This window comes from Furipterus horrens, unplaced genomic scaffold (assembly GCF_987537825.1).
Source record: "Furipterus horrens unplaced genomic scaffold, mFurHor1.1.pri manual_scaffold_17, whole genome shotgun sequence".
Classification (NCBI taxonomy): domain Eukaryota; kingdom Metazoa; phylum Chordata; class Mammalia; order Chiroptera; family Furipteridae; genus Furipterus; species Furipterus horrens.
In genome coordinates, this window is record NW_028327187.1 from 25,442,043 (window position 1) to 25,458,665 (window position 16,623).

Consider the following 16,623-nt stretch of genomic DNA (forward strand, 5'->3'; position numbering starts at 1 on the left):
TGTGATCAACCACTGCTCTTGTTGCTTTTATGCAAATGAACAGGCTAAATTAAAACTGGAGTTAATGCAGTCCCTTTACTGACAAGGAGGGTGATCTTAGGGAGAAAAATCAAGACTCAAGGAAAATCACAATGCTCAGTGGTAGACCATAAACTAGTGCAGCTAACTGTCCCTAAAGTTTATTTTCATTTAAAGGTTGTTTTCATTTAAAAGTTGGACCAGGCCTGTGACATTATAAAGGATATTTTATTTACAGGCAAGAAGAATAGCAAGTGCCTTGCAACTGGAGGTCTTCCCAATAAGACAGTCTCGCAAATTTAGAGACTGGTTTGTGAATCGTGTTGTGTGAATTAATGTGTGTGGTTCTTTTTTTCTGTTTTCATAGGGCATAAGCCTATGATCTCTACCTGAGTGATTACCCATACATATAGGCCTCACTTAAGAAGCCTATTTGCATCCCCACCTCCTGAGACTCAACGGTTTGGCTGAACTAAGTGGTTGAGTTGGTGAAGTATGGGGTGGTCTGTGGGCTTTACTTTAAAACTGGTCTCTCTTTTCTGTCATAGTGATTTGCACAGAAAGGGCCCAGAGGTCTGAGAGGGGGAAATCTTAAACTACACCCCTCAGCCCAAGCTAAGTGAAGTGGGCAAGAGGGCTTTGGACAGGTGTGACACACTTTGCACACCTTTCTCCAAAGACGCCATTTCTTTTCCTAATGTAGGGCATTGAGAGATTAATCCATGCCTCTTGTCATCTATTAGTTATGGTTTTAATGATATCTTTTAACTATTGCCCTCGGAATACGATAAGGATGCCAACTAGTCCAACAGTGCCAGCCCTTGGAAACCGAGCATACCATTCCCCGGAAACAGCCAACTGACCTGGAGTCTGTGAAATCCTTCCCCATATGGGAAGGTCACCCTCCCCTCCAACCCCCACTCTTATTAGGGATCTCTAGACCCAAGGGTAGGTAGGACGACAGTCATGTCCAGCAGGAAGCAGCTAGAGGAGCATGAGACCTTCGCCCATCGTCCTTTATAAGATTATAAAGGGTCTAAGTCTGAGAGGGGGGAAACTGTTACAGAAACAGGGGAGTCCAAAAATCCCTGGAGTTTGCGGCTGGGGGATGGGGAGAAGGAAGCAGCTTTCAGAATGCCTCCACATGCCTGAGGCTGATGGCTGGTGTCATTCATTATGCAAAATTGCTTGGATGCTTCCAAGGCCTCAGGTGGATGGGAGGAGTCTTGAACCAGGGGATGGTAAGGAAAGCACACAGAGCCTACGTGGGGTTCTGTGAATGGTCAGAACTGTTGGCAACACCCACTGTGTCAGAGGACGCAGTCAGGGATATATAGGCAGCTGCGAACACTTGAGGGGGGGCGCGCTCTGGGGCTGTCTCCCTCACCGGCAGGTGTTTGCAGGGGTGCTCTGGAGAAGGAGAGGAGAGGAGATCCATGCGGTTTACAGAAAGAAGACAGTTTGCAAGGAGGCTGAGAATCCCAGCGGTTTTGTATTGAGAGCTGAAGGGCACCACAGCACAGAAAGGACCTCCCCAATCAGATTGAATGATTGGCAGCCACTGGTAAAGCTGAACTGTGTCTGGGAAGTAGGGAAACGGTGTTTCTTACCTTCCTAAAACTGGTTAGGTTTGGTAGGGGGGAGACAAGGATATGTGTAACTGTTAAATAAACAATTTTTTTTCACCCAACTGAAGTATTAAGAGTTGTAATTCTGGCGGCGGACAATCGGACCCCTAACTAAAGAGCACATGGGTTTGTTTTCAATTGGAGCAGCCCAGAGGTTCTGTAACAAAAGTACAGGAAGGCACCCAGCTAGCCTGAATTCCCCATGTATAGAGGAAATAAAGTTGTTAAATTGGCTAGTAAGACTGTTTGTAGGTTTGTTGTACACATTTGAGCCAAGGCTACAAGTAGGCAGGCACTCAGCTAATCCGAGTGCACCAAATATTGGAACTCCAGGAATTATACACTTTAGTTAGTTTCTAGGCTTCCCCTTTTTCTCATCCTTCCAGATATTGGGATTAATATACAGTTATAAAGGCTTTCTTTCTCAGCTAGTGAAATTGCTACAGAGGCTTCCTTTCCCAGTTAGAGAAATCATTACAAACACTTTCTTTCCCATGAAAGTGATACACAGAATTTCAAAGACTCCTGTCTTCCTGTGCTATCATAGTTCTGCCTGTGATTTTCAGAACATGACTGGGCTCAGAACTGCTGAATCAACAGATGAGACATGTCTTCCCTCCTCCCTGCCTTGGTTTACTACCATCCTACCTAACAGTTGCACAACATAGTGATTCAACATTTGTATGTGTTGCAAAGAATAATTGAATGTTTTTGACAGTGATTAATAAGAACTGTCATGTTTAATTGTCAAAAGGAGGTCTTTCAGGGTCTGGTCTTTAGTAATGTATGAACTCCTTTTTGTTTTCTGGAGCTAAGACAGAGAAAGCAATCTTTTTCTGCAGCCAACCCAAAATTTAGATCAAAGTACATCAAAATCCACATTGGCTTAGTGGTTAGTTAATGACATAATCCATGTGAAAAAACAATACTATGCACTTTATATCATGCATTATACTTCTTCAATGTCCATTCAAATACATGACTGCGTTTAGGTTGTTCATCAATCCTAAGAGGCGGTAAGGTAAGCATTTTTATCCCCAAGTAAAATATAAGAAAATAGGTTCGGAATAATTAGCTAAATTACCTAGGTTTGAAGAGTAGTACTATTTTCTTGGCTGTAAAACAAATTAGAAACCTAGAGACTTTTTAAAATAACTTTTATCAGGAGCCAAGGTGAATATTCACTACTGATCCAAATGTTTGGCTGCCATTGCACTGCCATTTACTAATTCGAGGCATGGCACTTGGAGGACATTTAAGAGATGTTTATTGTTGGGTGAGTATACCCAAGCAGGGTATTGGTAGTATCTGCTTAGAAGGTTACACTGCCAGTTTTCTATTTTAGCCTGTAAATGCTGCCCTCAAGACTGTAAAGGAGGAAAGAGGAAGGACATCTCTAAAATCAGAGAAGGAAAACTCTGACTCCAAAAAACCTCCGCTGCCTTGCGGCATACCTCTTCAGGGGAAAGGCTAAGGGAGTAAACCCCGACAGAAAATCCGGAGCCGGAGTCCCTAAGGCGGTTTGACATTGTAGTCAACACCGGCAACTCCTGCGGCGCACCTGAAGCCAAGCTGTATTGACTTTGTCTTTCCCTTGGATCCTTCAGCTGCGAAGAGAGGGGGGGTCTGCTGCATGGGCAACAGCAGACCCTCCATATCACCCTGCCCAGGCTCTGTAGCTTCAGTTTCACTTGAGAGGACACTCCAGCGTCATCGCAAGATGTCGACTCAACACGGGAGGAGACAGATACCGGTTATAAGCTCATCCGATTGGCGAAGGAAACGAGCGCCAGGGGTCTCCTCTGACGGTGGGAGAGGTCATCGCACCTCACTGGACAGCTACCGTCTCGCCATGGCTCGCCTGCCCCACTGGGTGCGTGGGGATCAGAGAGGCGCCTCTTGAAAAGTGGGCCACAAAACACCCGCACCAGTTAATTCCAAGCAAACAACAAGAAAGAAGCCTCCGGCTCTTCGCCTCGCTAGCTGGAACATCAGGACCATGTGCCCCGGACTTACTGCAGACCTTCCGTGGATCAAGGGTGCCAGGAAAACCGCTGTCATCGATAGGGAACTGGCACGACTAAACATCGACATTGTGGCTCTACAGGAGACCCGGTTGGCCGACAACGGAACTATCAGAGAAACCAACTACACCTTCTACTGGCAAGGGAAGTCTCCGGACCAACCAAGACAGCACGGTGTTGGGTTCGCTGTGAAGAACACGCTTGTTAACTCCATAGAGCCACCCACAGGAGGCACAGAGAGATTACTTACCCTCCGATTGTCAACAACTTTAGGCCCAGTCAGCATTCTTAGCGCGTATGCCCCAACCCTCTGCGCCACCACCGAAGAGAAAGAACAGTTCTACCATGCACTGGACGAAGCGTTATCCAAGATTCCCAGAAGTAACGCTCTCTATCTCCTTGGAGACTTCAACGCAAGAGTAGGAGCCGACCACATGGCCTGGCCCACCTGCCTTGGAAACTTTGGGAGAGGAAAGATCAATGAGAATGGTCAGCGACTGCTTGAGCTTTTGTGTCACCACGGCCTGTGCGTGACAAACACATTCTTCAAGTGCAAAGAGATCCACCAGGTGTCATGGAGGCACCCCCGCTCCCGCCATTGGCACCAGCTTGACCTCGTCATCACCAGAAGAACGGATATTGGCAGCACCCTCCTCACCCGCAGCTACCACAGTGCAGACTGCGACACGGACCATGCCCTCATGGTAAGCAAGGTGCGCATAATGCCGAAGAGGTTGCACCACTCCAAGATGAAGGGTCGCCCACGCATCAACACCAGTTGTGCCAGCAACCCAGTTAAGACCCAGCAATTCATCAACAAGATGGAAGATGCACTCGGCGAGGGAGTGGCGGCAGATGACATTATCGAATCCAATTGGCCACGTCTCCGCGACGCCATATACAACTCCGCCATTATTGCTTATGGGAAGAAAGAGCGGAAGAACGCTGACTGGTACGAGGCTCACTGGGAAGAAATGGAACCCGTGATCGAGGCTAAGAGGAAGGCCCTACTGGCTTACAAGGTCACGCCCACTCCCAGTACACTTCAAGCTCTACGGGCTGCCAGGAACAAAGTCCAGAAGACCGCCCGCCACTGTGCCAACACCTATTGGCTAAACCTGTGCAGAAGCATTCAGGAAGCCGCTGATATAGGCAACGCACGAGGAATGTATGAGGGTATCAAGAAGGCAACAGGCCCAATCCCCTCCAAGATCGCCCCCCTTAAGTCCAAGACAGGTGAGGTCATCACTGACCAGGAACAGCAAATGCGGCGGTGGACCGAGCACTACCTCGAGCTGTACGCAACGAAGAACACCGTAACAGACACTGCTCTTAAAGCCATCCCAGACCTACCAGTCATGGAGGAGCTAGACACCCCACCTACTGCGGCAGAGCTCGGCAAAGCCATCGACCGCCTTGCTTGCGGGAAAGCACCAGGAAGCGACGGAATCCCTCCAGAAATCCTAAAGAGCGGGAAACCAGTCCTGCTACAGCCGCTCCACCATCTACTCTGTCTCTGCTGGAAGGAGGGTTACATCCCCCAGGATATGAGAGACGCCAACATTATCACCATGTACAAGAACAAAGGAGACCGCAGCGACTGCAACAACTACCGGGGCATCTCTCTCCTCAGCGTCGTCGGCAAAGTATTTGCCCGGGTCGCTCTTGCCCGCCTGCAGACCCTTGCTTCCCGCGTCTACCCAGAGTCCCAGTGTGGCTTCAGAGCTGGCCGATCAACAGTGGACATGATCTTCTCCCTACACCAGCTGCAGGAGAAGTGTCACGAGCAGCATAAATCACTCTACCTCGCCTTTATCGACCTCACGAAGGCGTTTGATCTGGTCAGTCGAAGCGGACTCTTCAGCTTGCTACGGAAGATTGGCTGTCCACCACATCTGCTTGCTGTGGTCATGTCCTTTCACGACAACATGCACAGCACGGTGTCCTACAACGGCGCAACCTCTGAGGACTTCCCAGTCAGCAGCGGAGTAAAGCAGGGCTGCGTCCTCGCGCCTACGCTGTTCGGAATCTTCTTCTCCATGCTCCTCCAATACGCCTTTAAGGACTGTAGCGAGGGTGTCTTCATTCACACCAGATTCGATGGCAAGCTCTACAACCTGGCCCGTCTACGAGCCAAGACCAAAGTCAAAGAGGTGCTCATCCATGAGATGCTCTTCGCCGACGACGCAGCCTTGACATCACACTCCGAAGAGGGACTCCAGCAGCTAGTCACTTGCCTTTCCCACGCATGCAAGGAGTTCGGACTAGCCATCAGCCTGACGAAGACGAATGTTATGGCTCAAGGCACGGGGACTCTCCCATGCATCACCATCGACGGATACACCCTGGAGGTTGTCAACGACTTCACTTACCTCGGGTCCACCTTCTTGAGCTCTCTGTCAGTCGACTTGGAGGTCAACCGGAGAATCGCCAGGGCAGCCACAGTTATGGCCAAACTGAACCGGCGAGTGTGGAACAATTCCAGCCTCATTGAGAAAACCAGACTGCGCATCTACCAAGCCTGCGTACTCAGCACTCTCCTCTATGGCAGCGAGACGTGGACCACCTACGCAAGGCACGAAAGGAAACTCAACAGCTTCCACATGAGGTGCCTGTGACGCGTCCTGCATGTCGCCTGGCAGGATAAGGTCCCCAACACCGAGGTGCTGAAGCGAGCCAATATGAGCAGTTTGCATGCAGTTCTTAGCGAGAGACGCCTCAGGTGGCTCGGCCATGTCAAAAGAATGGATGCAGGCCGTATCCCCAAAGACCTCCTCTACGGCGAGCTAGCAGAAGGCAAGAGGATGACAGGGCGCCCAAAACTGCGGTTCAAAGACATCTGCAAAAAGGACATGACACAATGCTCCATCAATCTCAACACATGGGAAGTTCAAGCAGACGACCGCCTAGCCTGGAGGCTCGCGGTCAGGCAAGGTACGTCACGTGCAGAGGCTGCGCGCAACGAGGAGGCGGTCCAGAAAAGATCAAGGCGGAAGCAGCGTCAGCAGCAGCAACAACAGCCATCTGCCTTCACCTGTACCAAGTGCGGCAGGGATTGTCACTCCCGAATCGGACTGCACAGCCATTCTCGGCGGTGCACATAGACTCTCGGGAAGCTACGCCATCGTCTCTCGAGACGGACGGCTGCCGACGACGACGACTATTTTCTTGGCTGTAAAACAAATTAGAAACCTAGAGACTTTTTAAAATAACTTTTATCAGGAGCCAAGGTGAATATTCACTACAGGTAAAAAGACTTGAAGCTCAAAAAAATAAACAACCAAACAACAAAAAAGGCAAAACCCTTTTGTAGCTAACTGGCAAATTTGATAATTTGCTGAGCAGCAAATGTCAAATAAATAAAAATTTTATTTTCATTACATTAACCTTTGACAGTAAATATGAAAACAATGGTATACTTTGGTTGATTGAATGGTTGTGTAACATCAAAAAAGAGAAAGTAAATCATACTAATGCTACATGCATTGCTAACCACCATGCAAGAGCTTCTCAAACACACCATGGAGAAGGTTTCTTTTATGATTACTGGCAAACTTGAAGGAAGATCCTGACTTCTACTGACATGCCTTTTAACTTTTCTGCACCTCAGTTTTTGCATCTATAAAATGGGGGAAATAATGCCTACTTCAGACAGGATTTCTGTAGGAGTCATCTAGCTCAGCATCTAGTACTTAATGGATGTCTGAGTGGAGGGGAGATGCAATGTTACTTTAAATTTTTTTCCTTTAGAGACTTCCAGCCTAGATGGAAGCCTAGACAGACACGCTGGGTCTCCCTCCACAACTAAAAAGGAATACACTACCTCAAAACTAGAGACAACCAGAAGTTACAGAAAATCAAGCTCCATGGAAGTCCAAATAACAAAGAAATAAAGAAGAAATACTCATCCAGATAAGTAGGAGAGGCATAGATGATGTGGTCTGGTGGCCAGTGGAAAGCGCAGTCACACATTTTAAAAAGTCAGGAGGGACACCTGGGGTGTGTTCCCAGCCCCAGACAAGACGTAATAGCTCACAGTCCCAGCACTGGGGAAAATCAAGCCTCATTGCTTCTGATTGTGCAAACCAATGGAGGTTGGGGCAGAGGAAGAAACTGCTGGTCTCTCAGCAGAGTCTGCATGTTTCAAGGGCCCCCACAGTCCTAGAACATCCACAGACTCACCCACTCTGGGAACGATGGCCAGGGCAACAGCTAGAGAGGTGCCAGTCCCATATGGAAGTGGGAGAAGTGCCTGGAAAAGGGGCAAGTGCTGAGGAAGCGACATTGTTCTCTCTCTGACCCTTGCCCCCCACACAGTACCACAATGTGATGAAACGGATCACCCTGTACTGATGAATCCCTAAGACTCTGCCCCTTACAACATAACAGGAGTGACAGCTCTACCTAAGACACAGGCAAACAAACACAGGAGCTTGTCAAGATGAGGAGATAGAGAAGTATGGCCCAAAAAGGGAAATGGATCAAGGTTCCAGTGGGAGAGCTAAGCAACGAGATAGCCAACCTAACATATGAGGAGATAGACAACCTAACATGCAGAATTTAAAAACACTGATGATAAAGATGTTCACTGGCTTGACAGATATGCTTGAGTATGGCAGACACATAAGGGAAGAAGTAGAGGTAATGTTAAATAAAACGAAAGAAAATCCACACAAAACCAATGGTGAAGGGAAGGAAACTGGAATTCAAATCAATGATTTGGAACATAAGGAAGAAAAAAACAGTCAACAAGTGCAGGATGAGGAAACAAGAACTGAAAAAAATGAAGAGAGGCTTAGGAATCTCTGGAACAAATTTAAATGTGCCAACATCCGAATCATAGGGGTGCCAGAAGGAGAAGAGGAAAAGCAAGAAATTGAAATCTTATGTGAAAAAATAATGAAGGAACACTTCCCAAATTTGGCTTAGGGAAGAGACATACAAGTCCAGGGAGCATAGAGAGTCCCAAACAAACTAGTCCCAAAGAGGACCACGCCAAGACACAGCATCATTAAAATGCCAAATGTGAAAGATAAAGCAGCAAGTGAAAAGCAGAGAGTTACCTACAAAGAGGTGCCTATAAGACTATCAGCTGATTTCTCAAAAGAAACCTTGCAGGCAAGAAGGGACTGGCAAACAGTATTCAATGTGATAAAAAGCAGGGACCTACATCCGAGACTACTCTATCTAGCAAAGCTATCATTTAGAATGAAAGGGCAGATGAAGCGCTTCCCAGACAAGGTAAAGCTAAGGAAGTTCATCATCACCAAGCCATTATTATATGAAATGTTAAGGGACTTATTTAAGAAAAAGATCAAAGCTATGAACACTAAAATGACAACAAACTTCCAACTATGAACAACTGAATCTAAAAAATAAAAGGAAAATCTAACTAAGCAAACCAGAATAAGAACAGAATCATAGGTATGGGGATCATTTGGAAGGTTATCAAGTTGGGAGGGGGGAGGGAAAGAAATGTGGAAATGGTGCAGGGATTAGGAAGCATAATTGGTTGGTACAAATAGACAGGGGGAAGTTAAGAATAATATAGGAAAGGGTGAAGCCAAAGAACTTATATGCATGACCCATGGACATGAACTAAGAGGGGTGGGATTGCTGGGGGAAGGGAAGTACTGGGCAGAGGGGAGCTAAGGGGAAAAAATTGAGAGTACTGTAACAACATAATCAATAAAATATACCTATTTTTTATTCCTTTGGAAAGGAAAACTGCTGTTTCTCCCCAAAATGTAACAAGGATCAGTTAATTGTAACAGTTAATTTTTAACTGTTAATAACATAGCTGGTATTTCTAACAAAACAAACCTTGAAGTCCTAAGTGTGGCAGATAAATAAGTACTGTTGTCTTTCAAAGTATTTCCCTTTGGAGAACATCTACTTATTGTGATGTTCAAAACATCTCTAGAAATAAGAATTGCCTTCATAACCAATTACAGGGACTCAGAGAAACCAGTCTCATTTCTTAATTGTCATACTTCATTTTTAACTCAAAATATATGGCCCAGCTCTATCATTTGTCTTATTCTTTTGATTTGGCTCTTACATGTTGTTTAGCCAATTCCAAACATCTTGTCTGTTCCCCAGTGATCAAGATCTATTCCAGCTGGTTAATTTTAACCTGTGCCCCAAGCTACAAAGGCAGTTACCAACTATCTTTGAATAATCTTACAAGGATATTACTTCAGAGACTACACACACGCCTAAGTTCTGATATTTTTGTGTTTAAATCAATGTTATTACTTCATATTTGTAGTGTATAAGTAGAAATTTAGAGGATCATAAATGGAATTGAAGGTAAGACATATCATAGCCTTGTCTCATTGTTGGGATTGTGTCACTGTACTTACATGTGTGAGAAATGCTCACAATAAATCACTGGGACACAGGACTTCAGCAAAGCGAGACATTTATTCATGAGCCTGCAGAGTTGGTGCACCGCCAGCCAGGAGCGTGTGTGTGAAGTAGACAAAGTAAACTGGTTTATGCTAATGCAATTAGCTCTCCCTCCCCTCTCTTTCTTCCCGGTTTCTCCATTACTGGTTAATCGGGGTTCACAATCCAACGTGATTATCTACTTAACTCAGGGTGTGATTAACTAAGGGTAATCTAGTTATAGGTCTATCTCCAACTTATTTGCAAAGTTATCTAGCTACATCTTCCTATTTCTCTGTGTTTGGTGATGACAATCTTTCTCCTTTTAATCCCAGAGATATGTGTGAGGAGGTTCGGAATGTCATTTCCTCTCCCCTTTTCCATGATTCATCTGTTAATTATCTCCTACTGGTTTAAGAGTCACTGGCTTGCTTCTTTATCCCTAAAACATGCTCTATCTCTACCTCAGTACTTGTGGCCTTTCATGAATCCTGGTAGCAAATGTTTGCTAAATGTTCATGGAATCATTAAACTTCTTACTTTGATTTTTAAGACAGTAAACGATGTCTTGTACAACTTTTCTTCCCACAAAGTACTAGCATAGTGCCCCACACTGAGTAGAATCACAGATTTGTCAATGTAAGAAACATCCAAACATACACAGAATTTTTTAAGAATTTATTTGAGCCAAACTAACAATTGCCAGAAAGCAAGATCTCTAATGCTCTGTAGAATGACAGTTTTACAATTTCTTATGCATTTGAATTAAGGAGGGAAGGAAGATTAAATGAATGTGGGAAAAAGCAAGGTGGGGATTGGATTTCAGGACAGTTAACAAGATTATGTGCTCCCTTGAGGGTGGTTAGGGCCTCCAAGGGGTCTGAAAGAGAGGATTACATACTCTGGTATTTTAAAGATGTGTTAACCTAGATGCACAAGAGAGAAAGGATTACTCTGCCATTTCAAAGGTGTGTTAAACCGAGAAGTACAAGAACAACAGACTGGGCTTGCTTAAGGCAAAAAACAAAACAAAACATAACAAAAACAAAAAACCTTTTACTAAAAAAAAGTTATAAGCCTGCAGCAGGACTACCCGCTAAGACCTGCCTAGTTAAGAATTTATGATCAGATCACACTGTGCAGTTACTTTCTGTCACTGAACTTTTCAGCTTTATACAGAATCCCCCTTTTTGTCCACAGATTCATGCAATATTAGAGCTAGAAAGAACCTGAGGAGATTGAAACTCAGAGAGAGGAAGTGATGGGTCTAGGTGACATAGAGAATTGGCTTTCAAACTGAGACCTTCATATTTCTAAGTCGGCTACAGTCATATTTGAATGAATAAATGAAGATCTCCTGAAGTTTGAACATCCTATATGGGTTTTTAGTCTTGCTTCTGCAACTTTGGTATAATGCTCCCAGTCCAAGACCCTGCCACTCATTTCATAACATGATACTACATACGTACTTTTCTTGATGTGTAAGCAAAATCAGTTGAAGCTCTACTACAAGTCCCCAGTAATCAATCTCAAATACTTAACAATATCAACTGAATTATTCATAAAAATACAAACTTAATTTCACTTCATTAAAATAATAATGTTAGTGGATATTAATGACATTTGTTTGGATCAATATAAGCAGACATAAAAATAAACAAACAGTGCAGTTAGTTTATTTTTAGCCCATATGGAGTAGTAAGAAAATATCACCCAAGTGGCAGTAACACCCAAAATATGAGGTTGTGCTCAACCACAATGTTAATTTTATTTTTATTTATTTATTTATTTTATTTATTCTTTTTAATTTTATTTTTTGACTTTTCAATTACAGTTGTCCCATTTTCCCCGCATTGCTCCTCCCTCCCAGCCCATCCTTTCTCCCACAAACATATCCCTCCCCGTTGTCCATGTCCCTGAGTCACTCATATATGTTCCTTGACTAGACCCTTCCCTTACTTATCCCCCTCCTCTTCCTCTGCCCTCCCCCCTACTGACTACTATTCTAGTCTTTGCCTATTTAGTTCATTTGTTTGTGTTGCTCTTTAGTTTCCTGTATTAGGTGATGTCATATGGTATTTTGCATTCTTTGCCTGGCTTATTTCACTAAGCATAATTCTCTCTAGTTCCATCCATGTTGTCGCAAATGGCAGGATTTCCTTCTTTCTTTCTGCTACATACTATTCCATTGTGTAGATGTACCACTGTTTTTTGACCCACTCATCTACAGATGGGCGCTTAGGCTGTTTCCAGCACTTGGCTATTGTAAACAGGGCTGCTATGAACATAGGGGAGCATAAGTTTTTTTGAATTAGGGTTTTAGGATTTTTCAGGTATAATCCTAGCAGTGGAATCACTGGTTCAAAAGGCAGTTTCGTTTTTAGTTTTTTGAGGTAATTCCATACTGTTTTCCATAGTGGCTGCATTAGTCTGCATTCCCACCAACAGTGCAGTAGGGTTCCCATTTCTCCACATACTCGCCAGCACTTGTTGTTTGTTGATTTGTTGATGATGGCCATTCTGACAGGTGTAAAGTGGTATCTCATTGTGGTTTTTACTTGCATCTCTCTGATGGCTAGTGATGTTGAGCATTTTTTCATATGCCTATGGACCTCCTGTATGTCCTCTTCGAAGAAGTGTTTTTTCAGGTCCTTTGCCCATTTTTTAATTAGGTTGTCTGTTTTCTTGATGTTGAGTCGTATAAGCTCTTTCTATATTTTGGATCAGTCCCCTGTCTGTGATATCATTGGGAAATATGTTTTCCCATATGGTTGGTTTCCTTTTCATCCTGCTGATATTTTCTTTTGATGAGCAGAAACTTTTTAGTTTGATGTAGTCCCATTTGTTTGTTTTTTCCTTTATTTCTCTTGCCTCAGGAGATGTATCCGTGAAGATATTGTTACGTGAGATATCTGAAATTTTCCTGCCTATGTTTTCCTCTAGGACTTTTATAGTGTCATGGCTTACATTTAAGTCTTTGATCCATCTTGAGTTTATTCTCGTGTGTGGTGTAAGTTGGTGGTCTAGTTTCATTTTTTTGCACGTCCCTGTCCAGTTCTCCCAGCACCATTTGTTAAAGAGGCTCTTCTCATTCCATTTTATGTTCCTTCCTCCTTTATCAAAGATTAGTTGACCATAGAGGCCTGGGTTTATTTCTGGGCTTTCAATTCTGTTCCACTGATCTATATGTCTGTTCTTATGCCAGTACCAGACTGTTTGGATCACAGTGGCTTTGTAGTATTGTTTGATGTCTGGTATCCTGATTCCTCCTACTGTGTTCTTCTATTTCAAGATTGCTTTCACTATTCGGGGTCTTTTTTGGTTCCATATGAATTTTTGGAGGATTTGTTCTAGGTCAGTGAAATATGTCATTGGTATTTTAATAAGGATTGCATTGAATGTGTAAATTGCTTTGGGTAGTATGGCCATTTTGATGATGTTGATTCTTCCCATCCAAGAACATGGTGTTTGCCTCCATTTATTTGTATCTTCCTTAATTTCTTTCTTCAATGTTGCATAATTTTCAGTGTACAGGTCTTTTATCTCTTTGGTTAAGTTTATTCCTAGGTACTTTATTTTTGTTGTTGCTATAGTAAATGGTATTTTCTTTTTTTCCTCTGTCTCTGATATTTTATTGTTGGTGTACAGAAATGCCTTAGATTTCTGTATATTTATTTTGTACCCTGCTATTTTGCCAAATTCACTTATTATATCAAATAGTCTTTTAGTGAAGTTTATAGGGTTTTCTAGGTATACTATCATGTCGTCTGCAAATACTGATAGTTTTACTTCTTCTTTCCCAATTTGGATGCCTTTTATTTCTTTGTCTTGTCTGATTGCTGTGGCTAGGACTTCCAACACTATGTTGAATAGAAGTGGGGAGAGTGGACAGCCTTGTCTAGTTCCTGATTTCAGGGGGAATGCTTTCAGTTTTTGTCCATTGAGTATGATGTTGGCTTCAGGCTTCTCATATATAGCCTTAATGATGTTAAGGTATGCTCCCTCTATTCCCATTTTGCTGAGTGTTTTCAACATAAATGGGTGTTGTACTTTATCAAATGCTTTTTCTGCATCTATAGATATGATCATGTGATTTTTGTCTTTCATTTTGTTTAGGTGATGTATTATATTTATTGATTTGCAAATATTAAACCATCCTTGCATCCCTGGGATGAATCCCACTTGATCATGGTGTATGATCTTTTTGATGTATTGTTGGATCCTGTTTGCCAAAATTTTATTGAGAATTTTAGCATCTATATTCATCAGTGATATTGGCCTGTAGTTTTCTTTCTTTGCTGTGTCTTGACCTGGTTTTGGGATTTGGGTAATACTGGATTCATAGAAAGAGTTTGGGATTTTTCCCTCATCTTGGATATTTCGGAATAGTTTGAGGTGGGTAAGAATTAGTTTTTCCCTAAATGTTTTGTAGAATTCGCCTGTGAAGCCATCTTGTCCAGGGCTTTTGTATGCAGGGAGATTTTTGATTACTGTTTCAATTTCCTCTTTATTATTGGTCTGTTGAGACTTTCTACTTCTTCTTGATTCAGTTTTGGAAGATTGTATGTTTCTAGAAATCTGTCCATTTCTACTAGGTTGTCAAATTTCTTGCCGTATAGTTGTTTGTAGTAATTTCTTATAATTGTTTGTATTTCTGAGGTATCAGTCATGATTTCTCCTCCTTCATTTCTGATTTTGTTTATTTGGGTCTTCTCTCTTTTTTTCTTAATGAGCCTGGCTAGAGGCTTGTCAATTTTGTTTATTTTTTTCAAAGAACCAGCTCCTAGTTTTGTTGATTTTTTGGATTGTTCGTTTAGTTTCTATGTCGTTTAATTCTGCTTTGATCTTGATGATTTCCTTCCTTCTTTTTGCCCAAGGCTTTGTTTGTTGTTGTTGTTCTAGTTCTTGTGGCTTTAGGGTTAGGTTTTTTATTTGAGATTCTTCTAGTCTTTTCAGATATGCCTGTATTGCTATGAACTTCCCTCTTAGGTCTGCTTTTGCTGTGTCTCATAGGTTTTGTACTGTTGTGTGTTCATTGTCATCAGTTTCTAGAAATTTCTTGATTTTCTTTTTGATGTCATTGTTAACCCATTCATTATTTAATAGCATGTTATTCGTTCTCCATGAGTTTGGGTGCCTTTGATTTATTTCCCTGAGGTTGATTTTTAGTTTCAAGGCATTGTGGTCTGAAAACATGCTTGATATGATTTCAATTTTCTTGAATTTGTTGAGGCTTGTTTTGTGTCCTACTTTGTGGTCTATCTTTGAAAATGTCCCATGTGCCTTTGAAGAGAATGTATATTTTGCTTCTTTGGGGTGAAAAGTTCTATATATATATATCAGTTAAGTCCATGTGGTTTAGTGTGTTGTTCAATGCCTGCATATCTTTGGTGTTTCTTTGGTTGGATGATCTCTCTATTGTTGATAATGGAGTGTTGAAGTGCCCTACTATGAGTGTGTTGTTGTTAATATCCTTCTTGTGGCCTTCTAGTATTTTCTTTATGTATTTGGGTGCTCCTATGTTGGGTGCATATATGTTTATCAGTGTTATATCTTCTTGATGGATTGTTCCTTTAAGTATTATGAAATGTCCTTCTTTGTCTCTTTTTATTGCCCTTGCTTTGAAATCCATTTTGTTTGATATGAGGACTGCTACCCCAGCTTTTTTTTTTAGGTTCATTTGCTTGGAATATTTTTTTATACCCCTTTCCTTCAGTCTATGTAAATCTTTTGTTTTGAGGTGTGTTTCTTGTAGACAGCAAATATGTGGGTCCTGTTTTCTTATCCATTCCATTACCCTATGTCTTTTAATGGGAGCATTTAATCGATTTACATTTAAGGTTATTACTGACATGTATTTATTCATTTCCCTTTGTATCTCTGTTCCTCTACTCTTTTTTTTTTATTTTGTTTTGTTTTTTCTCTTCCTTTTTCTTAGAGTATTCCCTTTAGCATCTTTTGCAATGCTGGTTTGGTGGAGATGTATTCTTTTAGTCTTCCTTTGTCTGAGAAACTCCTTATTTCACCTTCTATTTTGAATGAGAGCCTTGCTGGGTAGAGTATTCTTGGTTGTAGGCCTTTGTTTTTCATTGCTTGAAATATTTTTGACCATTCCCTTCTGGCTTGGAATGTTTCTGTTGAGAAATCGGTCGATAGCCTTATTGGAGCTCCCTTGTAGGTTATTTGCTGTTTTTCTCTTGTGGCTTTTAGGATTCTCTCTTTGTCTTGGAATGTTGCCGTTTTAACTATGATGTGCCTTGGAGTGGGTTTTGGGGGGTTCCTCTTTATTGGAAATCTCAGTGCTTCTTGGACTTGCATAACTTTTTCTCTCATCAGGTTCGGAAAATTTTCTGTCACTATTTCTCCTATCAGTTTTTCAATTCCATGCTCCTTTTCTTCTCCCTCTCTTATTCCGATGATCCTGATATTATTTTTTCTCATGCTATCCTGTAATTCCCTTACATCTTGTTCATATTTTTTCAATCTTTTTTCATTTTGTTGTATCGTTTGAGAATTATTTCCTACATTATCCTCTAACTCACTAATATGATCCTCTGCTTCAT